The following is a 27,176-nucleotide window of genomic DNA, read 5'->3' on the forward strand; positions in this document are numbered from 1 at the left end:
CACTGTAATCTCCACCTCCCAGGTTCCAGCGATTTTCCTGCCTTGGCCTCCTGAGTAACTGGGACTATAGGTGCATGCGAACACGCCCAGTTAAGTTTCTGTTTTTTAAAAAATATATGTTTTGTTTTAATTAAGTACAGACACGGTTTCACCATGTTGGTCAGGCTGATCTCGAACTCCTGACCTCAGGTGCTCCACCCACCTCAGTCTCCCAAAGTGTTGGGATTACAGGCATGAGCCACTGCACCTGGCCCATCCCATGCTTGTTTTGTTCTCAGGCACATACAAAATGCAGTTAAAAAAACACAATACCGTAGGCTGGGCGTGGTGGCTCAAGCCTGTAATCCCAGCACTTTGGGAGGCCGAGACGGGTGGATCACGAGGTCAGGAGATCGAGACCATCCTGCCTAACACAGTGAAACCCCGTCTCTACTAAAAAAATACAAAAAACTAGCCGGGCGAGGTGGCGGGCGCCTGTAGTCCCAGCTACTCGGGAGGCTGAGGCAGGAGAATGGCGTAAACCCGGGAGGCGGAGCTTGCAGTGAGCTGAGATCCGGCCACTGCACTCCAGCCTGGGCGACAGAGCGGACTCCGTCTCAAAAAAACAAACAAACAAACAAAAAAACACAATACCAGTCTGGCCAACACGGTAAAACCCCATCTCTGATAAAAGTACAAAAAAATTAGCAAGGTTTGGTAGCATATGCCTGTAATTTCCAGCTACTTGAGAGGCTGAGGCAGGAGAATCGCTTGAACCTGGCAGACAGTGGTAGCAGTGAGTCAAGATTGTGCCACTGCACCCCAGCCTGAGTGATACAGCGAGACTCTGTCTCAAAAATAAATTTAAAAATTAAAAAAAGACCTTAAAATAGCCTTTTCCTACAGAATTTTAAACATTGTATTTCTCTTTATAATATGTTATTGCTAACTTTTAAAGTTTCAACATGAAGTGAATAAATAACATAATTGTCTTTACTGGTCTACTCACATCTCTGTGATTCTAGTGGAGTTTTTCCATGCTACCTCACTTCATAGTTCAAAACTGGACATTCCATAAAATTCTTTTGTGTGAGTGATTTTTGTTGATTACTTACTGAGATAACTGTAGCTAATACAATTATCCTCCTGTTGTGCTATAAATAACAAAATGTGATAACTCAGGTAAAATATGCCCATTTGATACTATCAACAGCAGAATGTGATAAGCATAGCAGACAAAACAGTGCCCGTATTGTAACAGTACATGAAGAAAATTTGAGTTTAAAGATCTCATTTGAGGTTTTTATGAATTCATTAGCTTTTAGCACAGTTGCAGTACTTTGTAAAATTTCTTTATTATTAAAATCAGAGTTGTTCCATATACATATTAGAATAAGCTTGTCTACATTGGCAATAAATGTTGCTAGCATTCTGACAGGAATTGCTTTAAACTTACAGCTCAATTTGAGGAGAACTGACATATTTTCTATTTTGTAACTTCCAATCCATAAACACATTTTTAGATATTCCTTAATTTCTTTCATCTTCATTTTGTTTTTTATATATATATATTTGAGACAGAGTCCTGCCCTATCGCCCAGGTTGGAGTGAAGTGGTGTGATCTCTGCATTTTGTAGTTTTTCACAAATAGATCCTATACATGTGTTTCTACTTGTATACTTTGGCATTCAATTTTCTTCGAAGTGAATCTAAATGGTCTTTTATTTTTTAATTTGTTTTCCATACTGTTAGTATATAAAAACGTGACTTTTTGTGTGTTACAATACTGTACTGTGCAGCTTTGCTGAACTCATTTATTAGTTGTAGGACATTTTTGTAGATAATTCCTTAGGATATTCTATGTAGACCATAAAATAGGAATGGCTTTAGTTCTTCCTGTGCAATTTGTATGACTTTTATTTGTTCTTCGTGCCTGATTTCACTGACTAGAACTTCTATTACTAAGATGAAAAAGGGTGATGAGAACAGGCATCCTGGCCTTGTCCCAGTCTTAAGATGAAATGATTGAGTTTTTCATCATGAGTATGCTGTTAGCTATAGGTTTTTTAAAAACATGCTTTATGAAGTTAATGTAATTCTCCTTTATTTTTAACTTGTCAAAAAATTTTATAATGAACTAGTGTTACCAGAGATTGAAAATAATTGAGAATGGGGAGGGAAAAAGAAAGTGGGTGTGGTTATAAAGGGCAAAATAAGGAATTATTTTATTGGACTGTTTTAGTTTTTGACTATGGTATTGGATACACAAATATATACTGGTTATAAAATTTTGAGGAAATTAACACACACACACATAAATGGGTACAGGTAAAATGTCATTAATATGGAAAAGGTGGGTGTATCATGTCACTGTCAATGTCATGGTTGTGGTCTTATAGTTTTGCAAAATGTTACTTTTGGGAGGAAATTGGCAAACTATACAAAGATATCTCTGTATTATTTCTTATAACTATCTGTAAATTTACAGTTATCTGAATACAGCTTTCAGTTTAAAAATTGGAATTTAAACTACTGTTTGATAGAACTTTGATCCTTTGCAACAGAATTACCAAGGCAATTAAATTCGGATACAGACATTTTATATGTGTTTTGTTTAGATTCAGTTGCTTCATTAATTAAAAGTTAAAATTGGGCTGGGCGTGGGAGCTCACCCCTCCCGGCACTTTGGGAGGCGCGACAGGTGGATTACTTGAGGTCAGGAGTTCAAAACCAGCCTGACAAACATGGTGAAATCCTGTCTCTACTAAAAATACAAAAATTAGCCTGGCATGGTGGCAGGCACCTGTAATCCCAGCTACTCCAGAGGCTGAGGCAGGAGAATTGCTTGAACCTGGGAGGCAGAGGTTTCAGTGAGCCAAGATCATGCCATTGCACTCCTACCTGGGCTATGGAGTGAAATGCCATCTAAAAAAAAAAAAAAAAAAAAAAAAAAAAAAGTTAAAATTTCCAGAATGCAAATTATTTCAAACATATACAAAAATTCATCAATTAAAATTTTGAGTCTATTTATAATGTTTAAAATGATTAACCATTAAACATAAATTTGATGTGGATAATACAGCCTTACCGGCCGGGTGCGATGGCTCATGCCTGTAATCCCAGCACTTTGGGAGGCTGAGGCAGGCGGATCACGAGGTCAGGAGATCGAGACCATCCTGGCGAACACGGTGAAACCCCGTCTCTACTAAAAATAAAAAATTAAAAATTAAAAAAAAAAAATTAGCCGGGCGTGGTGGCGGGCACCTGTAGTCCCAGCTTCTAGGGAGGCTGAGGCAGGAGAATGGCGTGAACCTGGGAGGCGGCGGAGCTTGCAGTGAGCAGAGATCGCACTACTGCCCTCCAACCTGGGCAACAGAGCGAGACTCCGTCTCAAAAAAAAAAAAAAAAAAAATACAGCCTTACCTAGCAACTTCAGTAAGGTGCCTTCATGGATAATAAAACCAACTGAAGAATAAACTCATTAGCAACTAAAATATTCATATGTATATGTATTTTGTGAATTTATATGTCTACTAGGTGACTGCAATATAGTTTGAGAATGAAGTTATTTCATTCTTTTTTGGTATATCAATTGCAAGACACACATCAACCAGTTTATAAAACCAATTTCAATTTAGAAAAGAACTTCAAGCTATCATCTTCACCCCTTTCTGGGAAAAAGTCAAACATAATGCCAATCTTCTCAAAAGAACATCTCCCAGCAAAAAAAATGTCATACTTAGGCACACCCCTCAGATAAGATACTCACTAATGACCAATGACTGGAGGAAACACTGAACTTTTTTCTGGAGAAATAGAATTACGCCATTGCTGATTTTTTAGCTCTGCCTAGTTAATCTAGAGAAACTAAATAACACAGTTCCCTCTAATGACTCAATTAACAGGTAGTTTACTATGACCGACTTAATTTAAAGCTGATAGTTCATATTTCTATACAAATCTTTAGTCTGACCGAGTAATAGGCACAAATCAGATGGAATCTAGAATTTATTGAACAATGTCTTCCAATCATAACACTAATTATTGAGAATATGAGCTATATACAAATAAATCATTTGTAGTAAGAAAAAATAGAGAATTAAAATAATAAATTTAACTGATACATGCTTCCTCTTCCACAGCTACATAGTAAAACAAGGGGCTAAAATTTAACTGATAACATTAAGTGAAAGCTAGACTTGTGTAGCTTGTATCACTTCAGCATGAGAAAATATGTGGGGACGCTAATTTGAAGAACACTATTAATGTAGTACCCACGGAAATGGACAAGGAAGGAAGAAAGAGAGAAATAAGAAAAATGAATTTGGCCTTAAAAAAGTCACTTATAAAATTACATACCTTTACTAATACATTTAAAAAGTTTCAAATAATTGAGAGTGATGGAAAAGAAAAATATATATGTTAAGAAAATATGACCAAACACAGTGGTTCATGCCTGTAAACACAGCCCTTTGGCAGGCCAAGTTGGGAGAATCACTTGATCTCAGGAGTTTGAGACCAGTCTGGGCAACATTGGGAGACCTCCATCTCTACCAAAAAAAAAAAAAAAAAAAATATATATATATATATATATATATATATATATATATATATGTATATAGTTAAAAATAAAGCAATAGCTGGGCTTAGTGGTGCACACCTGTGATCCCAGCCACTAGTGAGGCTGAGGTGGAAGGACTGCTTGAGCCTAGGAGGTCAAGTCTGAAGTGAGCCATGAGCATGCTGCACTCCAGTCTGGGCTACAGAGCAAAACACAGTCTCAAAACAAAAACCAAACCAAACCAAACAAAATATTTGTGCATAGATATGGTCACATTGAGGATTTTTTTTAAAAGGGAATCCCTACTTCTCAATGGGTGGTGCAAATATTTGGAGTCCTTGGGGTATCACTAGTTTTATATTTTCATATAAAATAGGGAAGGAAATATACTACATATGAAATGAAAGCCATTTAACCCATATAACATTTGACCTAATGACAATTCTCAGATATACAATGAGAATGTCAATAAAAAAAAAGAATGTCAACTAAACATTGTAAAAACAAATAGATTTGATTTATACAAAATGCATGATACAGTACATGTAAGCAAAGCAAGAGAAATTCTTGAAGTAAACAGTAAGTAAATTGCAGTCTTTGACATAAATGAAATTCATTTTGACCCTTTACTATCTAATTATGTGGTTATGAACAGCTGCTTGTTATTAATAGTATTAGACAATTTTACAAACCACTCAATAAGTCTAACTTTGCTATTTCACTTTCAAAAATGTATTTTTGAGATAATGGATTTTTAAGTCAAAGAAATAATATGTGAAATATGGAACAAAAATGTCATTCCAATAAAAAAAATAAGAAAAGAATAAGGAAGCAAAAATATTTGTTTTACTTCAAAGGAGACATATTCTTCAAAGTTATCTCAGTGTATTCTAGCACTTGCCATTATAGAGATTTCAATAAATTGAGCAATATTTGATTACTCAGAGATTGGTCAGAGATTTCAACAAATTGACCAATATTTGATTAATTTTGGTTTTGTTTATAATATCCCACATAGCATTGAAAAATTTGAAAAAGTACACATTTAACATATTTTATAGATCTAGATATTGTTTTAAATAAGTGTAAAAATAATGATAAAATATATCACGATCATATAATAATAGTAAAGTGTTCAGTAATTTTTGATTGATTATCTTCAGCTACCTAATTACAATGTTTAAACATAATATGTCAAACTCACGGTTCATTTCTCAATATAAATATTGTTTTAAGAAATGATATTGACAATTTAATTGCTACTGCTTCAGCAGAATGAAATCTCTCCAAATTCAACAAATCAGAATAGTTTATCTAAATTGGCATTTCTGTCAATAGGACACAAAATACATGAAGATCTTGATTAAAATAACATAATTAGTGATTTTGCTGAAAAGAAGGCAAAATTTTATGAAATAATATGTAATAATGGGAGAATTATGTGTCTTTGATTACTCACCTAAAAATCACACCCCAACCCATAAGTAAATATCCACACATCCAATCATCTCTGAGGTTTTACCAAATTTCCATTATGAGAAAAGATATAGCTTTATACACAAAGTCATAATACAGTAATATTTATCAACTTAGGAAGCTAAAACACATTCTCAAACATTTTGATTTGTAACTGGTGTGATGCCACACTGAAAGCCTAGGAAAGTAATCTGTATTTCGGAACTGCCTCAAAGTTGAAGGTGTGAAAGTTGGTTCTACTTCTTATGCTGTACCTCCTTGTTCACTATAAAACCCTTCTGTTTTCTTAATTATCAAAAATATCTTGTATATATTCACAGTACTAATTCAGTAGGTTAGTCCTGTATTGGCTGGTGTGATTTTTCAGACCAAGAAGCGACCGCACTTCCAAATCTCATGTGCATTTTTTGAACCAGGAAGAGAAAACAGCCAAGGGAGTTAAGCTTTTCTCACTTTTTATACAAGTACAAAAATTTACCAATTACCATGAGCAGCAGTTAGATAGAAGGGCCCAAGATTCACAATACCCTAGATAAGGTAGTAATGTTCAGCAGGGTTAAACTTATTAAACTTTTTGACTGCTACATAAGTTACCAAAGATTACCTTTGAAGATTTCAATAACTAATTGAAACAATTAGATAATAGCATATTGAATTAAAGGATAAGTATCAAAATAGAAATACTATAAATGTTAGTTGAATATTAGGAACTAGATGCATACCTAAGAGGTTATCAGGGCTTTTCTGAACAAAACCTTTATGACTGCAAAAATTATTTTCTGTAAGTTAAACAAATCTCTATAGTGCAGAGAAGTCAGATGACAGGCACAATTTGTGAGATGGTATTAGATCTATAGTCTTGACCTCATTTCTCCAACTGATTTATTCATATAAGTCTCTTCGTACTTTGGCAGAACCAGAAGCAATGCAACTTGGCCAAAACCAAATGTTTATTTTACCTAAATAATACTGCTTATTGGTTAATTAATTATTACATCAATGTTACTAATTTATTAGTGCAAGTTGTTATAAAATTCCTTGATTATAGTCTTTTTTTTTAAATTTAAGTTCTAGGGTACATGTGCACAACGTGCAGGTTTCCTACATATGTATACATGTGCCAGTTGGTGCGCTGCACCCATTAACTTGTCATTTATATATTAAGTATATCTCCTAATGCTATCCCTCCCCCTTCCCCCCTCCCTACAATAGGCCCCAGTGTGTGATGTTCCCCTTCCTGTGTCCAAGTGATTTCATTGTTCAATTCCCACCTATGAGTGAGAACATGCAGTGTTTGGTTTTCTGTTCTTGTGATAGTTTGCTGAGAATGATGGTTTCTGGCTGCATCCATGTCCCTACAAAGGACACAAACTCATCCTTTTTTATGGCTGCATAGTATTCCATGGTGTATATGTGCCACATTTTCTTAATCCTGTCTGTCACTGATGGACATTTGGGTTGATTCCAAGTCTTTGCTATTGTGAATAGTGCCATGATAAACATACGTGTGCATGTGTCTTTATAGCAGCATGACTTATAATCCTTTGGGTATATCCCCAGTAATGGGATGGCTGGGTCAAATGGTATTTCTAGTTCTAGATCCTCGAGGAATCGCCACACTGTTTTCCACAATGGTTGAACTAGTTTACAGTCCCACCAACAGTGTAAAAGTGTTCCTATTTCTCCACATCCTCTCCAGCACTTGTTGTTTCCTGATTTTTTAATGATTGCCATTCTAACTGGTGTGAGATGGTATCTCATTGTGGTTTTGATTCGCATTTCTCTGATGGCCAGTGATGATGAGCATTTTTTCATGTGTCTATTGGCTGTATGCATGTCTTCTTTTGAGAAGTATCTATTCATATGCTTTGCCCACTTTTTGATGGTGTTGTTTGTTTTTTTTTTGTAAATTTGTTTGAGTTCTTTGTAGGTTCTGGATATTAGCCCTTTGTCAGATGAGTAGACTGCAAAAATTTTCTCCCATTCTGTAGGTTGCCTGTTCACTCTGATAGTAGTTCCTTTTGCTATGCAGAAGCTCTTTAGTTTAATTAGAGCCCATTTGTCAATTTTGGCTTTTGTTGCCATTGCTTTTGGTGTTTTAGACATGAAGTCCTTGCCCATGCCTTGTCCTGAATGGTATTACCTAGGTTTTCTTCTAGGGCTTTTATGGTTTTAGGTCTAACATTTAAGTCTCTAATCCATCTTGAATTAATTTTCATATAAGGAGTAAGGAAAGGATCCAGTTTCAGCTTTCTACTTACGGCTAGCCAATTTTCCCAGCACCAAAAACTGCTATCATAGCTCCTTATACATTCTTAATATTTATAATTTGAGTCACTATTTTGTTTAGTTAGCATTTCTTGTGGTTTATCAATGTTACCAATGGTTTCAGGTTCTTACTATTTAATCTGTTTCTTTCCCTTATATGTTTTCACTCATTAATTTTCTGTCTTTTTTTTTTTTTTTTTGAGACGGAATCTTGCTCTGTCTCCCCAACTAGACTACAGGTACCTGCCACCGTGCCTGGCTAATTTTTTGTATTTTTAGTAGAGACGGGGTTTCACCATGTTAGCCAGGATGGTCTCGATCTCCTGACCTCGTGATCCACCCGCCTCAGCCTCCCAAAGTGCTGGGATTACAGGCGTGAGCCACCGCGCTTGGCTTCACTCATTAATTTTCAGTTTTACTTTTATTATTGCCTTCATTTAAGTAATATTATATTCCATTTATGTTCCTTTTACTAGTTTCTTAAGATGGATGTTCAGGTCATTGATTTTCAGTTTTTCTTCTCTCAATATTAGAATGTAGATTTATTAATTGCTTTAACAGCTGTCCAAAAGTTTTGTTATTTTTGTTTTCCTTATTATCCAGTTGAAAATATTTATTTGGTCTTGGTATTTCCTACCTAAAGGATTATTTGGAAGTGTGTTAGCTAATTTCCAAGAATATGGAGGTGTAAAAGGGAAACAGCATAAAAGTTCTGAAAATTTGCAGCCCGACAATGCAAGAGAAATGAAAATCCCATTTTCTGAGGAGGAATTCAAGCTGGCTGCAGAAATTTGCATATGTAACAAGGAGCCATAAGTTAATCCCCATGACAATGGGGAAAATGTCTGCCGGACATATCAGAGGTCTTCATGGCAGCCATTCCCATCACAGGCTGGGAAGCCTAACAAGCAATGATGGTTTCATGTGTAGGCCCAGGATCCCCTGTTCTGTGCAGCCTAGAGACTTTGTACCCTGTGTTTCAACTGCCCCAGCCATGGCTAAAAGAGACCAAAGTAAAGCTCGGGCTGTTGCTTCAGAGGGTGGAAGCCCCAAGCCTTGGCAGCTTTAACATGGTGTTGAGCCTGTGGGTACACAGAAGTCAAGAATTGAGGTTTGGGAACCTCTGCCTAGATTTCATATAATATATGGAAAACGCCTGGATTCACAAGCAGACGTTTGCTGCATGGGAGGGGCCCTCATGGAGAACCTCTGCTATGGCAATGCAGAAAGGAAATGTGGGATCAGAGCCCCCACACAGAGTCCCTACTGGGGCACCACTTAGTGGAGTTGCAAGAAGAGGGACACCATCTTCCAGACCCCAGAATGGTAGATCCACCAACAGCTTGCACCATGCACCTAGAAAAGCCACAGACACTCAATACCAGCCCGTGAAAGTAGACAAGAGTGGGGCTATATCCTGCAAAGCCACAGAGGCAGAACTGCCCACGGCCATTGGACTCCACCTCGTACATCAATATGACCTGGATGTGAAACATGGTGTCAAAGGAGGTCATTTTGGAGCTTTAAGATTTGACTGCCCTGCTGGATTTCAGATTTGCATGGGACCTGTAGCCCCTTTGTTTTGGTCAATTTATTTCATTTGGAATTGTTGTATTTATCCAATGGCTGTACCTTCATTGCACCTAGTAAGTTATTTGTTTTTGATTTTATAGGCTCATAGGTAAAAGGGACTTGCCTGTCTCAGATGAGACTTTGGACTGTGGACTTAATGCTGAAATGAGTTGGGACTCTTGGGGACTGTTGGGAAGGCATGGCTGGTTTTGAAATGTGAGGACCTGAGACTTGGGAGGGGCCAGGAGCAGAATGATATGGTTTGGCTGTGTTCCCACCCAACTCTCATCTTGAATTTCTACTTCTTGTGAAAGGGACCTGGTAGGAGGTAATTGAATCATGAGGGCAGGTCTTTCCCATGCTCTTCTTGTGCTAATGAGTAAGTCTCAAAAGATCTGATGGTTTAAAAAGTGGAGCTTCCCTGCATGAGCTCTCTTCTCTTGTTTGCTCCACGTGAGACATGACTTTCACCTTCCACCATGATTGTGAGGCCTCTTCAGCCATGTGGAACTATAAATCCAAAAAGCCTCTTTCTTTTATCAATTGCCCAGTCTCGAGTATGTCTTTATCAGCAGCATGAAAATGGACTAATACATAAAATATAAATTATTCATCCATTCCTCTACCTGAGCATTTCCATACATTTGATGTTTATTCTTGCTTCAATTTTAGCAGAATTCATGTTGTTCTCACAGGGACTCTTTTTCAAGCTGATGTTTTAGTCTTATCAGTGTCGCAAACTTGATCTTGTTTGGCATGTTATAACAAGTTAGTACAAGTTTATTTAGTGCAAAAAACTTTGAAATTCATGCATAGTTTTTTTATAATATGTATTTTCCATGAACCCATTGTACATCTGCACCCAGATATGGAAGATGCCATGTCTATATGCTCACCTATGAAATGTCCTTTCTCTCTGGATTTTAATAAATAACATCTTTATGGCAGCCACCCTTTTTTGCTGGCCTCAGGGAAAAGTATGATTTTATTAATTCCATGTTTATCTTGTTTTTCCATAGAAGAGTAGGACTTAACTTCAATATATTTCTAAATTTTAGTAGGAAAAAAGAATTTCCTCAATAGTTTTTTCACTTACATTTTTTCTTCAATACTTGCCACTCAAACTATTTTGTGACAAAGTTATATCTTAAAATACGAATTTTATTATCTTTATCAATCCTCTGCTCTTTGATATTTGCCTCGAAATTCAGAGAAAAGATCTTCAGGGAGTGGTTCTCAATCATAGGACCAATGCCATACACAGATCAGACAAGGAGAAGACTGGCAAAAGTTAGAATAATCTGTCCACAGGTCATGTTTGTTGACCTCCAAAAAAAAAGTTGAAAGGTGAGGACGGATATTAGGTTGCAGAGGCTTTAAGAATTAGTAGAAGGTAAAATCTTTATAAAGAGTGTTTGCAATGGCTTATATTAGACAAATCAATAATAAAATCTACCCCTTCTGCAGGAAACAGCTTTGCTCTTAGCTCTCATGAATCACTCAGCTTTTAGAAAGCCTTGTTATATGACTAACCAGATTTAAGGTTAGCCTATTCATATGGTTTTGCTCTGTGTCCCCACCCAACTCTCATGTTGAACTGTAATTCCTAACATTATGGAGGGACCTGGTGGGAGGTCATTGAATCATGGGGGTGGATTTTCCTCTTGCTGTTCTCATGATAGTGAGTGAGTTCTCACAAGATCTGGTTGTTTTAAAGTGTGTGGCACTTTCCCCTTTATCCTCTTCCTTATGCTCTGGCCGTGTGAATACACGTCTTTCTTCCCATTCACCTTCTGCCATGGTTGTAAGATTCCTGAGGCCTCCCCAACCAGGCAGAACTGTGAGTCAATTACACCACCTTTCTTTATAGATTATCCAGTCTCAAGTATGTCTTTATAGCAGTGCAAGAACAAATTAATACAGAAAACTAGTACCAGATAAGTGGGCTATTGCTGTAGAAATACCTGAAAATGTAGAAGTGTCTTTGGAACTGGGTGATGGGCAGAGTTGAAACAGTTTCAGAAGTTTCAGAGGGCTCAGAAGAAGACAGAAACATGAGAGGAAGTTTGGAACTTCCTAGAACTTCCTCAAGGGTATCTGGCAGAAGAAACTTCTAAGCAGCAAATTGTTCAAGAGGTGACCTGGCTGCTTCTAACTGTATATGCTAATATGCATTCACAAAAAAGATAGTCTGAAACTGAAACATATTTAAAAGGGAAGTGGAGCATAAAGGTTTGAAAAATTTATAACCTTGTCATGTGGTAGAAAAGAAAAACCCATTTTCTGGGAGAAATTCAAGCTGACTGCAGAAATTTGCTTAAGTAAAGAGGGGCCAAATGCTAACATCAGAGACAATGGGAAAAATGTCTCCAGGACAAAATGCCTCCAGGACATTTCAGAGACCTTCATGGCAGCCCCTCCAGCAGAGGCTTGGAGCCCTAGGAGGGAAACATGATTTCATGGGACAGGTCCAGGGTCTCACAGCTCTGTACAGCCTCAGGACATGGTGCCCTATATCCCAGCTGCTCCAGCTCCAGCCATGAATAAAAGGGGTCAAGGTACAGCACAGGACACTGCATCAGAGAGCATATGCCCCAATACTTGATGGCTTCTGCATGGTGTTGGGTCTGTGGATGCAAAGAAGCCTCCGCCTAGATTTCAGCAGATGTATAGAAATGCCTGCATGTCCAAGCAGAAGTCTGCTTCTGGGGTAGAGTCCTTGTGGAGAACCTCTATTGGAGGGGAAATGTGGGGTTAGAGTCTTGTAGTAGTCTGTTTTCATGCTGCTGATAAAGCATGAGACATACCTGAGACTAGGTAATTTATAAAGAAAAAGAGGTTTAATGGATTAACAGTTCCATGTGGCTGGGGTGGCCTCTCCGTTATGCTGGAAGATGAAAGGCACATCTTACATGACAGCTGGCAAGAGAGAATGAGAGCCAAGTGAAGGGAGTTTTCCATTATAAAACCATCAGCTCTCATGAGACTTATTCACTACCATGAGAACAATATGGAGGAAATCCTCCCCCATGATTTATTTAACTCCCACCAGGCCTCTCCCACAACACGTGGGAATTATGGAAGCTACAATTCAAGATGAGATTTGGGTTGGGACACAGCCGAATCATACCAAGTCCCCACACAGAGTCCCTACTGTGGCCTCAGTTACTCAATGCCAGTCTGTGAAAGAAGCTTCAGGGGCTATTCACTGCACTACCATAGGGGCAGAGTTGCCCAAGGCCTTGGGAGCCCACTTCTTGCATCAGCATGCTCTGGATGGGAGTAATAGAGTCAAAGGAGATAATTTTGGAGCTTTAAGATTTAATGAGTGCCCTGTTGGGTTTCAGACTTGCATGATGCCTGTGTTCCCTTTGTTTTGATAAATTTTTCCCACTTGGCATTTGCCTAATGCCTGTACATTTATTGTATCTTGGAAATAACTAAACTGTTTTCTATTTTACAGGCTGACAGGCAGAAAGGACTTGCCTTGTCTCAGATAAGACTTTGGACTTGAACTTTTGAGTTAATTCTGGAATGACTTAAGACTTTGGGGGACTGTTGATGAGGCAAAATTGTGTTTTGAAATTTGAGAAGGATATGAGATTCTGGAAGGGCCAGGGGTAGAGTGATATGGTTTGGCTGTTTCCCACCAATCCCATGTCAAATTGTAATTCCCGATGTTGGGGGAGGGACCTGTTATGAGGTGATTAGATCATGGGGGTGGATTTCCCCATTGTTGTTCTTCTAGTGAACTCATGCTCATGAAAACTGGTTGTTTAAAAGCGTGCAGCACTTCCTCCTTTGCTGTCTTCCTCCTGCTCTGGCTATGTGAAGACATATCTTGCTTCCCCTTCACCTTCCGCCATGATTGTAAACTTCCTGAGGCCTCTCCAGCCATGTGGAACTGTGAGTCGATTACACCTCTTCTCTTTCTATATTATCCAGTCTCAGGTATGTCTTTATAGCAGTGTGAGAATTAACTAATACATCTATATACCAGTTATCCTTTGTTCTGTGAGTTGGCTTTTCATGATGGATATGGTCAAGGGAGAAGATGATACCAAAATGGAACAAATTTGACTTTCCCCATCCCCAGATTTTGTGTTTTAAAGAAATTCACAGTAAGTGCCGGGAAGAGAAGCTGAAAAGACATGCAAGTAGAGACCAAGAAACCATGGGTAATTTGAAGTCTTCAGTGTGAGCCAAAGATGTGAACAGTTTGAAGCTAAGATTTTAGCAGGGCCTATGATAATTCAAAGCAAAAAAGAAAAAGGATTTACAGAGCAGTCAGGAGTACTGTGGTAACCAACAGCAGAAACTCAAATCAAATCAGTGCAATCAAAGAGGAAGGAAATGTATTAATTCATTTAACAAAACATTAAATTTGTCATTAAAGTGGAAAAAGTAGAACAGGTAATTTAAAGGACAGATTATTTCCAATGGGGGAATCATCAAGTCTGCAAAATGAGAAAGAAGGGTATTTTCTGTATACCATGGCATAGTAGAGTCATCAAAGTTATGACGTTGAGGTACTTCTAACAAAGTCATTTTGGTTATTAACAGAATACTATTTAACTGATTAAAAAAAAAGAAGTAGATATCAAGGAGCAAATGTTTACCATGAGACCAGCATTTATTTTTGATAAACAAGAAGTACCCAAGCAGCAAGTCCCAAGCGCCTATTTGTCTAGTTGGGTCTTACAGTAGAAGGTCAGTACTGTGTTCCAAAAGTTGCAATAAGTGCTGCCTTTAAATGGAACTGTAATAGTCCATCCTGACAAAGGTATCAGTTATGAAGTTCATTTGATTTTCATTGTGTTCCTATCTCTTCTTATTTAGTAACAGCTAAATAAATCAATTATTATAAAATGTTAATAAAACAGGGTGAGAAAAAGATTTAGTTTCTCCTACATACAAGTAAAAAAAAAAAAAAAAAAACTGTGTGTGTATACATATACATAATCTGCCTCCGTAATATGGTTTGAAATATTTCTCATTTTTAACATTTATTAAATATTTATTTTTATTTTTGTGAATTTCATTAATCTGCGTGTTATATTTTGATTTTATAGCTAAATATTATAATGTTAAGCATACTCAAGAAGAAAAATAAATATTAATACTTATTTTTACTTATATATTTTTTGTTTTTAATTACTCTTCTAGATTTTTCATTTTTGATAGTCTATTCAGTAATTGTCCAATTGTTTCTTCCTTGTTATATCTAAACAGAATTACCTAATATTAGTCTTATAAATGCAGTTACTTTTACTAAGGATTTATGCATTTAATTAGTCACAGGATTCATTACAGAGATGTTTGAAATCAACTGTGACAGAAAGATTGTCAATTAGTTTAACTGGTTACTATACATGAATAATTGAGGTTATTTTACGAACAACTGTTAAAATAACTTCTCCAATTAGGAAAAGTTACCAGAGAGTAACTTAAAATAAATATGTTATAAACAAAGAAAAACACATTTACTGCCCAAGTGAATCACAGACAGCAGAATTTCAAATTATAGTAAAATGTTTTAATGTGGAATATAAACTGAAACACTTAAAGAAACAGCATGTACTATTAAAAATAAGCTTATTATATTGTGATCCTGTTTGGCTAGTAAAATCGCTGTCAATGACTCCCTTTTCTTACAGTGCTTCTGCATAACTAGTTTGTTCTTCTCTGTCTACATTATACCAAGTCTTCATTTCTTGACCAGTTTTTTAATAGTATAGGGCTATTTTTTTAATAGTTTAGGGCTATTTTTAGCAACACCCATGGAAATAGAGATAAAATATTTATTTTATTTCTGAGATAATTGCCCTCTATAAATGCTGCAGTTTACAAATAAGCAAATAAAGAAAGCAGCAGAATGAATTTTTTAAGGTATGGCCGTCCTTTTTCCAGGAGGTACCTTCATTCCCTGGCTTAGCAATAACTAATTCACACACTCGTTACTACCAACACTCCTCTCAAAACTGCCATGTTTATAAAGGATGAATCATAACTTATCATTTACTTTTCCAAGTTCTTCTGCACAGTGGTTAAGAACAAGAATTCCACAGTCTGATGGCTGGAGTTTGAATTCTGGCTCTATCACTTGCTGAAATTTAACAAGAACAAGTTTTTCATCTCCTGGGCCATACTTTCCTTATTTGAGAGAATATTTGATGTGGCTTATTGCTAAGGTTAAATAAGTTAGCTCTAAAATAGTACTTGACACATAGTAATCATTTCACAAGTGTGAGCTAAGTGTGTCATGCGTTCTATTTGTGTAGTAGTGCTTTTATGTTTTATTGTAAGCGGTTTGTTTTTTCCGGATTATTCTCACTCTTTCTAAAATCATTCTCAACCTCATCGATGTTTGCTGATTCCATGTAAACAAAAAGACCTTTCTCATTTATTTTTGTTTGTGGGCATGCGCATATATACCTATTCTTAGTTCTATGGGACTTTTTCTCTGACATGCAAACCAGATTACTTATAAGTAATTGAATAAAAGTATACTATATACATTACTTTTCAGATTTATGGTAACCTTTTCTAAACATACCTGATATCTGAAAATAATCCATTTCCCTGTATGCAATTCTGAGTTAGCTGAGGCTTTCTGGTCACATGGAGACTACTACAAATTTGACTTAATCCTTAAATTCATAATTTGAGAGACCAAATCCCACTGTTTAACTTCTGTGGTTTCATGACAGCTATTTCCTCATAGCCTACTAGTTTCTTGTTTCACATTCTCATTGGATGGGTCAGTTCTGTCCCACATTGACCTGGATTTAGAGCTCATCCCCTTTAGGGGTTTCTAAAAAAATATCTACTCACATTAAATGTACAATGGGTTTTGGAATTTATTGGAGACTTAGATGTTGTGAGAAAAGATTTGACATTGTTTTCAGTCTTCCACTATCCTGTAGCTTTAAGTGTTGTTTTTCCCCTTCTCTTTTCTCTAATGAAAGAAACCAAAAATCCTCCCTGGGCTCATGCACAGCAGTTCCAGACCCTCTTAAGATCTGATATTCTATCTTATTAGATTTGCAAGAAAGATTTTCAACTAAGATAGGACTTCCCCTTGTGAGATTCTCATAACCTCTGCTATGAGAAAAAAAAAAAACTTTTTTTTTAAACAAAACTTTCTTTTTTTCTTTTTCTGACCTCTTCAATAAGCGAACACTATACTTTGGTTTCAGAATTATTATTTGTCTTTTACAACTACATAATATCTTTGGAAGTGGCCAGCCTCACTGGGTACACTGCATGACTTTGTATCTTAGCTAAGGAAGTACAGGGATTTTAAGGTTTGACAGACTTCAGTAGAGGGATTTGAAGATTTTTCAGAATCAATTAGAATGTCTTGCCAACTCTATGCTTGAAGAAAACTCAGTCCTATGGCAGGAAATTTCATACAAAGAGCAGAGAGGCAGGTAGTATAGGCCAAGGGGCAGTGGATTCTACAAGGCAAAAGATAATCTTAACAAGTAGCTGAGAAAAACGATTTGCACCTTTTTGTCAGGGAATACTTGAGGGTAGTGCACTAACAATGTTAAATTTCAAAATGTTATATTAAACTTTCTCATATGTGCTCTGTCCTAAACTAGGTGTAATCCTAGAAACTGAGAGAGTTTTGAGAGCTCTAAGCCATAAGTTCATAGTCAAGATCACGGTTCTAAAATTAAGTAGACAGGAAGAGGCATCCTAGCTTTACCAGGCACTAACTGCAAGGTCTTGAGTGAGGTCATTTATCTGACTAAAAGCTCAATTTTCTCATCGGAAAAACTGGAAAAATAATATAGATATGACGGGGTTTTGTGAAGATTAAAAGATGTAGTATATGTAAATCACCCAGGAGAGCATTTGGGAAGTAGAAAGCAGCTTCTGTATTGTGTTTTTAGTATCGCTGGGCACATGGGGGCTGAGAGAAAGGTCAACAGGTAATGTTGCTTCACCTCTAAGGATAATAAAGATTCCTATGTTAAAATTAAATACTTTTAATGCTTTTTTAGCTAGGAAAATGTGGCATGTGCCTGTAGTCCTAGCTACTTGAAAGGCTGAGGCGGGAGGATAGCTTGAGCCCAGGAGTTCAAGGCTGTAGTGAGCAATGGCCATGCCACTGTATTCCAGCCTGGGAGGCAGAGCAACACCCTATCTCAGAAACTACAACAACAACAAAAAAGTAAATGCTTAATAATTGAAATATAAAACTGAGTATATGACTTGGTGTCTGATTATGTATTTGATTCTTAGGCTTTAAACTTTATTTAGATTTGAATAAAATTAATCTGGTCATATGGAACTATGATAGATACCTAAATGTTCATTGTTCAGTGAACTGATATTTCTTCTGACAAATGACAAAATTATACGAAAGCATTAGCAGAAAATTGCTTCAATATATAACTTTAAGTGCAGATTTTCTATACTCATTATCAGAAATTTGGGAATGCTAGTGTATTCTGTTTATGAAGGTTTGTATATAATTTTATATTCCTTAACAACCATCTATTCAATTTTACACATTCTTGATATATTGTAATTTTTACACATTATAAATATATTTTTCACAATTTTACACATTCTAAACATATTAAAAGAATGAGTAGATCCCTAAGTATTGGTCTAAATAAATAATACTAAATACTTGAAACATTAGTAAGAATTATTGATAAAAATGTTTAAACGTCCAAAATTTTAAGAACTGGAGTAACTTTCTGAAGTGCTAGTTTAATCCTTATTGCCCATGTGAATGATCAGATTGAATACTACAATCTATTTTATTAAATAATTTGAATACAAAATTATAATTATGTTTATATCTTTTTGGAAAAAATTTTTCTTCAGCTATTAAAATAATTATTAAGGATGGGCATATGAGATTATTAATTGTACCACTGGAAAAATATCCTTTTATTGACATTATCTCTCTAAGTGACCTCCAATGACATCTTCTTCCAGTCATAAACATATTGGATTAAGATGGATTGAAACAGACTAAGAATATGTAGAGAACTTATTATAAAAAATTCAATGCATACCAATGTAACAAAAAGATGCCCTAGTATTGCCATACTTCAACCTTGTCGTCATCTATCATTTGCTTTTTGAAACCAACTTTAATTCTTACAAAAGACATAATCAATACAAGTTTCATGGCATGGAAATTTTAAGAGAAGTTATGAATGTTATTCATGTAATGACTGTTTCATATATTTTTAATAGTTCTTTATTTATGTGACAGTGAGAATTCTCCCTAATAAACAAGAAATTATAAGCTCAAACTAAAACAAGGAGAGCAAAGCTTGAAGTGCAAAATTTTTGGCATCAATAGAAAAAATTAAAATCTGAAACAAAAATTCATGGATACTATCCTGCTCCCAAAGATTCCATGTATTTCTTTTGTTTTTAAAAAACATGCATTTTAATCCACAAATACTGATATCAATGGAGAACCACAGCATCTACATGCATATGGTTTTAAAAATGGAAAATGATACATCATAACTCTGAATTAGAGAGGTAACCCATTTAATAATGCAACTTGTTATATCTCATAAAAGCTTAAGAAAGGCAACTCCAAAACTGTGATTTGGAGGATAACACTGATATCTGATAAAATAAACACAAATTTTACTTTGCCTCCCACAGCAAGAGTATTTGACTTTTACAAACTGAGCTTGATTATAGTCTAAGCAAAGAAATAATATAATTATATTTTTGAAATGAAAAGTAAAAGGATATAGGGAATCAAGGAAGAAACGTTTACACTGGGTATTCGGAATTGTCTAAAGTAGGTGGTGTCTTAGCTCATGGGACTTACTTTTCAAGTCTCCAGGGCAAGACTATGCTTGCTGCAAACATGGACATAGAAAGTTTTTTTTTTAACTGTCAATGGGATTAGAGGTATGCATATTGTCAGGTAACTTTCTACATCTTATAAATACTTTGTATTAATTATATACTGCCTATGTACAAATTACCACAAATCTATGGTTTTAAAACAGCAAAAGTCGACTAGCAGATGTCTAACCTCAAGAAATTGGCAGGGCTTCAATCTTTCTAAAGGTTTTAGGGGAAAATCCACTTCCATACACCTTTCCCACTACAAAGGCTGCCTGCAGTCTTCGCCTCATGGTTCCCCAGTGTTCAAAGTGTATCACTCCTCACTCTAACCTCTGGTTCTGTGGTCACATCTCTTTCTTCTTTGATTGCATTATCTTCCCCTTATAAGGGCTCTTGTGATTATATTGGGCCCAATTTTAATAATTGAAAATGATCTCCTCATCTCAAGGTCCTTAACTTAATCATACCTGCTAAGTCTCTTTTTAAGGTAACATATCCATAGGTTGTGATGACTAGTATGTAACCATCTTGTGGGAGCCTTTATTATCACACTTTTCTTACCAAAATCATTTAATTTGGCCCTGAAAGCTTGTCTATAGGAAATGGACATGCTGATGCACATATAATATTTTTTTTCTTTTTTTGAGACAGAGTTTCACTCTTACTGCCCAGGCTGGAGTGCAATGGCATGATATTGGTTCACTGCAACCTCCGCCTCCCGGGTTCAAGCGATTCTCCTGCCACAGCCTCCATACTAATTTTTATTTTTTTATTAATTCAACTAACACTTTAAAAATACCTATTATGCTAGGTACTGGTGAAATCAAGATTCATATGAAATGGTAACCTAAGGAGCAACAAGGAAGACCAAATAGATACATCAATAATAGAAATAAATGAGTAGCCTATGAAAATAATTAAAGTTTTTTGTTTGTTTGTTCGTTTGTAATATAGATGGCAGGCACCAAAGGGCAAAAATCACATTTTGACTTAAGTTTTCAATGGTATGTGCAAATTATCCACAAGTAGGGAAGAAATTGCATTCAGTCCCTTAAGTCTATGTGCTAAAATAGTAAAGAATAGGAGATTCTCTCACTTTTAGCACATGCAAACAGTTACATAGACACCAACACCTATATGAAGGGTATCACTGGAGGAATTAGCATAACTCCATGCCAGAAAAATAACTCATACTTAGATTATTAATAATCTCGTAGACTAAGCCAGGAAGTTTAAATTTTATCATAAATACCACTGTGATCAAATGGGCACTTCAAAACAAATAAATGATATAATTATAGTTTTATTGGAAAGCAGTCAGAAAGGGGGGTTGACAGGAGAGTGTAATAGAAGGAAACACGTGGAAAATGTGAGAAATAAAAAAATTTAGCAACCAGTGAGCTTGGAAGAGACCCCTAAGTCTCATTTGGGAGCCACAGTCCTGCCTAAAGTTTAATTTTAGTCTGATGAGAATCTGACAAGAGAAACTAGTCACACCATTTTAGACTTCTGACCTACAGAAACCATAAGAAAATATTTAAGTGTTGTTTAAAGCACTATATTTGTAGTAATTTGTTATGACAGCAATAGAAATCTAATATAGTAATTATGTGGGTGCTCATTACTCCAGTTTCCAAAGAATATAATTTCCAATTTGATAAAGAAGAAAAAATGCCACATGTTGTTTATTCAACATCATTGAAATATTACATGACAGGTGACCTCCCATGAAGAGGACACATTTGTTTTTTCAATCTGCATTCACTTGTGACTATACTTTTTCTCTTATTTTTTGTATATTCTCTTCAGTAAAGAGAGCCACAGGGAACAGTATATGGTCCAGGCCTGGCTAATCAACAATCCAGCAGTGATAACTATTTTTTAGGCACAGTGATTGTGCCAATCAGAATTATCTCTAATATTTGTTCCTTAACGGTAATGATAGTTTTGTGAACTTGCTTTTACATGACTTTATTATTTTCTTCTTCAATATAAGTTAGCCTGAGAAGGATTCCTATATTTTGTAACTCAGAGAGTTCTAATTTACCCCTCTATTGAAGCTAATAAAAGTCTATGCTTATGGTGTGATAAAATTATAGAGTATATTAGTGGTCACTCATATTTTTAGATACATTTTCATCATAAGTTAAATAACTATTATCACAGTCTATTTGTATGAGCCAATGTATTTAAAAGTGTTAAGTATGGGTCTATTACTATAAACAGATTCAACTAATGAACATTATACTATGTCTCTTAATTAAAAAGTTTTCATTGTAAGGCCTAATGGCAAATGAAGTTAAGTAAATGTTACTTTCAAGAGCATATTTTATCAGTGAGTTTGAAGAGAAACGCTAACATATATAAATACAGATATATAGAGATAAATATATTATATATACATTTATGAGTAGCTGAATGGCATTTAAAGCACAGAACCCAACAAGTTAACATTGAAAAACACATCCTGATACAAGATGAGAAGCGTCAAGAGTAGCAAGTCAAGAGCTCCACTCTAAAGGTTAAGTGAGCATTCAGAAAATACAGAGCAGCAGTCCTCTAACAGATTCGGAATCAACTAGTTTTCACTGACAGTTTGATGCAGTAAGTCATTCTACACAACAAAAAGGTGTGGTGCCTGTTATCAACCAAATTTTACAGATGAGATATTATAAAAATGTTGAAGATTTAAAACACAACCAAAGTTATCCAGGTGGTAGTAAAGAGCCCTAGAATATAAACCTAACACTTTCACCCCAAGTTTGTATTAATTTCACTGCAACATGTCACTGCCATATTATACTCTGTTTAACTGACTGGAATAGGCTGAAGAAAGTTCCAAAGTGTATATATACTTTCAATATAACTAAATAAAACTCTTAAGTATTGTATATATTAATACCTAATATATTTTAATAATTATAAGTATACTTTAATAAGTATAATCCCATTATTATACTCACAAATTCAAAAGTATTTTTGATAGAATTTCTTCATTTTGAATTCAAATAGTTTATATTCAAATATCTTGTTTCTTACATCATATATTTGTGTGTACATCAATTCATATACTTACATATATTTTTATAACTTTTTTTTTCTGTGGAGTTCTTTATTTTCAAATTATCTTTGTTTCTTTAAAACATTGAAATAATAAGGAAGACTTTTTAGCGCAAGACAATGTTCAAACGCTTAAGCTAAATTGACACAATAAAGCTAAGAGATTATTACCTATCAGGTCAATAATTTGTGAACTAAGAAGGATTAATAGGATTTACAACTCTTTTCAGCTACATGTAGCATAAGTAATACTAATTATATTTTCATTAACTTTTGAAGCTAGATCATGTTATCATAATTTAGTCCTATTATGGATTAATCCATGGTTTTCTTGTTAAATAAAGTATAAACAAAAATAACACCAAGCTGTATAAACACATATTCTAAAAAATCAAACCATTGTTATGATTTTAAAAACTCATAATAATACACCAAATTTGATACTTATTTTGAGTTTATCAAACTCCTTTTGAATCTAATATAATCTAATATAAACGTCATTTCTAACTTATTATTTTCTTCAGAATGTGCAGATTTGAGCACTCCAAACCCACTGAGATAATCCTTCACTGCACAATATTCATGCTTGAAATTTATGTTATTTGTTGAACATTTTGTTCTAAAGAAAAGTGAGGTAAATACATGAGGAAGTTGTTACCTAGATAAGATCCTCTCCTTTCTCTTGTCTCCTATGTGTTCAACATATACCCCATAGTGCTTATGACAGAAACTACTAGATTCCCTCTTCGTCACTGGTAATAGTTATAGCTAGGTGTAAGGATAATAAGAACGAGATTATATATTCTAAGCTCTCTTGCAGCTAGATTTGGTCATATAAATGTGTTCTGTGCAATGGGACAGAAGTGATTATTTCAAATTTTGGATTGGACCAGTTTTGGATTTGGAAAGGATTAGATGTTCTATTTGCTTTTTTCCCCCTTCCTTATGGCTAGAAGGTAGATGTGATGGTGGCAGCTGGCATACCTCTTAGACTTTAGAAACTGATGTTGAGGTTGGCCAAATAAAGATCTAGAAAACTTTCATCCACACCACTAAAAAACTTGTGATACCAACTGTGGACTGATTTTATTTGACGCTTTCACAAAAAATTCTGTCTTATTTAACCCACTAACCGTTTGTCCTTTTTTTTTTTTCCAGCAGTGAAAGTGGCGTGCTAATACAGGTCTTTATTTGAATCACTCCTTTCACATACAGCTTTAGCTCACTTGTTTTTCTCCCCTCATTACATATCTGCCAGGAATACTATGATCTTGATGGAAGCCAAAAGATCCTCTTCTCTGTCTGATAAAGTCAGAAAATTGGGAATTTTGGAAGTTTTGTACATTCATGATCATCATCCTCAAATGGACATTCAATGTTTTCCTAAAATATTAATAAAATTGTCTTGTAAGTTTCTTCTCTCATTCACTACAATATTTTATTCCCTACTTTTTAAATTCTCAGCCAAGTTCATTCTCCCTCCTTTTTTCACAAGATCTCTGGTACCTTCATACTCTGCTAAGGAAAAACAAAAACAAAAACAAAAAACAGAAAACATAGACATAGAATTCAAATTTCTCATCCTCTATTAGGATTTAAGCCATTTTGGTAACTTTCCCATCATATTTTTTCCTCTAATTACAGAGAATGAACTCTTTTCAAACGTCCACATCACAACAAATCTCATCCACATTGCCCATTTCCATTCTTTTCCGCGGTTTTAAAAACTGATTTTCTCTACTGGAAAATATTAACTAATATCTAAACTGGCTACAATATCTTTCATTTTGAAAAAGAAAAAGAACACACACTTATCTTCCAACTTCATTTCATTTTCTTTCTTCTCTGTATATTATTTTGTTTTTACCACAGCTTCTTTTTTTTTTTTTTTTTTCTCAGCCAGCTGTGCTTTACTGACAACGCGCCACTCAGGCCTTGACCGCGTACTTCCGCAGCGGTACAGCCGCTCCTTCCGCTGCTGCTTCTTGGTCTTCAGGTTCTCCTCGTGCTTGTTGAGCCGGCGGCGCATGGCGCGTGTCTTCTTAGGCCGCAGGTCCAGGGGCTTGTACTTCTTGCCCTTGTAGAATTTCCTGAGGTTTTCTTTCTGAGTCTGGTTAATGACTGTGAGAACACGGGCGATGGATTTGCGGACGACTCGTATCTTAGAGAGCTTGGAGGCCGCACCGCCTGTCACTTTGGCGACGCGCAGCTGGGACAGTTCCACCTTCAGGTCGTCCAGCTGTTTCAGCAGCTCCTCCTTCTTCTTCCCGCGAAGATCTCGAGCCTTGATCTTGGCCATTGCTGCACGGGCCGCCGATGCCGCCGCCGCCGCCGCCGCCGCCGCCCGCTCCGAGGGAAAGAGCCACAGCTTCTTAAAAAAGCATTCCACGTAGTCTCTATTTCGTCTATCACTCAATTCACCAATCAACCCAATCTATACTGATTTTAGCAATTAATTGTTAGTCATTAATAACTAAGTTATATTCACACTAAACATGGAATATAATTTATATATATCACAACTTATAATTCATAGTAATGATTAACATATTAAAGATTAATTTATTCTTCAAATAACGTCAATTCTCTTTAGTTTTCTGTAAGCATGCATTACATTTTTTGCAAAATCTACTTTTCCAACATTTTTCTTATTTCTCCCTTATGTTTCTTTTCCTTCCTAGACTCCTGTGCTAGCTACTTCTTTTACCATCTTTTAAAGTTTTCTCTGGTTTGCTCCTGAACTCTCTTTATTTCACACTCTCTATTGACTCACTAGAAAATCTTGGCTATCCTCACGCGTGTAGACATCATTTTATACCAGTGGTGCTGAAGTTGTACTGCTAGGTCATATCTTACTTCTAAGTTTTGAGCAATATATTCAAATGCTTTTTTAACATTTCTACATTTATGTTACATTTGCATATTAGCTTACCCAAACTTAAAATCTCTATATAATCTGCCCTTCTCCTCTGCTTTACATTCTACATTCTGTGCTTTCAATTTCCAAATAGATCTAAAGCTTTTCATGTCTCTTCCTCTGCTCTAATATAACCCTACTCTAACTTGCATAGGCTCTTTTTCCTTCTATTACTGGTCTCTTCACTTTCATTTTTGCCCCTGCACAGTTTATACTCTATCAAACATTTATATTATTTTTGTTCTCTTTTTGTTGTTTTTTGTTTTGTTGTTGTTTTGTTTTAATACAAGGAAAGGGATATTTTCCTTAGGAGCCTTCTTTCAGTGACTTGAAAACCAAGTTCTTCCCTACCTTGGTGTCTGCACATAAGCAGTTTTTTCTTTCAAATGTGCTTCTTCTAAACTTTTCACCCAATGAACTATTTTCAGATCTTAGCTTGAACATCATCTTCTCAGGACATGCTTACTTTTTGTCTCCAATCTATGTTATGTCCCCATGTTCTATCCTCTCCAAAACCTGTAAGCCTCTTTGTACTAGTAATATGACATTCATTTATCCATCTATCTCCTTGTTTATTGTTATTTGTAAAATATCTGTACTTTCCACTAGAATATAAGTTTCTTAATGGCAGCAATCATGCCTATCTTTGTTAATGTATCCCTTTCACCTGGGAAAGTATCTGGCACAAGGTGGAATTTCCATAAATAACATTTTTAATTCTTAAGTGAATTGATGTTAACTGTATGATATTCTGATAATGTGGCTTTAAATGTGTTTTGTCTATGGGGAGAAATATATGATAGCTAAACTAATTCCAAGATTTTGTGTTTCCATTTATTCTTTTACTTATTGTAAATTATAATGTTTATATTCTGTTTTATCTTTTCAGATTGAAGCATTATCCAATGTGGGGTCAACTTTGGGTCAATAACAAAATAATTTTCTCAACTTCAAGGCTCAAACAATGGACAGTGGTGAATCTCCTATGTTAAGTACAACCATATATGGACTATTCTCAGTGTCCTGCTGACCTTCTCATGGAACACTAATTCTTCTCATTGAGCATTTATTCTAAACTACTTATGGTATATTTAGATTAGATAGAATTTTCTTTGCTAGCTTGAGCACATAAATATTACCTAAAGGACCATTTGTAAGGTAATACATATTCACAATTCAACATAGAAACTTTTAAAGTTGTTATAATGTAAACTTTTGTAACTCCTGAAATCTAAGTATAAAGAGAATTTCTTACAGCTTCTTAAGCAGAAATAAAAACTTACTAACAAAGGAAATCGCATTAAACTTTAATGTTCTCTTCTCTAACATTAGAAGCTAAATAAGAATAAGAGTAGCATCTATCAACTAATGAGAGAAAGGGTCAGAAATGTAAAACCCTGTAACAGTCAAAGTAAAATTCACCTGCCATTGTAAAAGAAACTCATTGGAGTACGTGCAAGAACTCAGACCATATTTCATTCATCCCTCTTGTCTACG

General features: G+C 35.5%; 1 long non-coding RNA gene and 1 pseudogene across 2 annotated transcripts in view; both read right to left on the reverse strand.

Annotated features, from left to right (window-relative positions):
- LOC108582906 overlaps positions 1–27,176 on the reverse strand; it is a 123,984-nt gene that overhangs the window by 77,985 nt on the left and 18,823 nt on the right. The gene's annotated exons all lie outside the window — the stretch shown is intronic.
- LOC100997667 lies at positions 24,639–25,126 on the reverse strand (annotated as a pseudogene). Its single transcript, XR_162912.5, has one exon. The product of XR_162912.5 is annotated as a 60S ribosomal protein L35 pseudogene (transcript).

The sequence above is a fragment of the Papio anubis genome, chromosome 15 (genome assembly GCF_008728515.1).
Source record: "Papio anubis isolate 15944 chromosome 15, Panubis1.0, whole genome shotgun sequence".
NCBI lineage: Eukaryota > Metazoa > Chordata > Mammalia > Primates > Cercopithecidae > Papio > Papio anubis.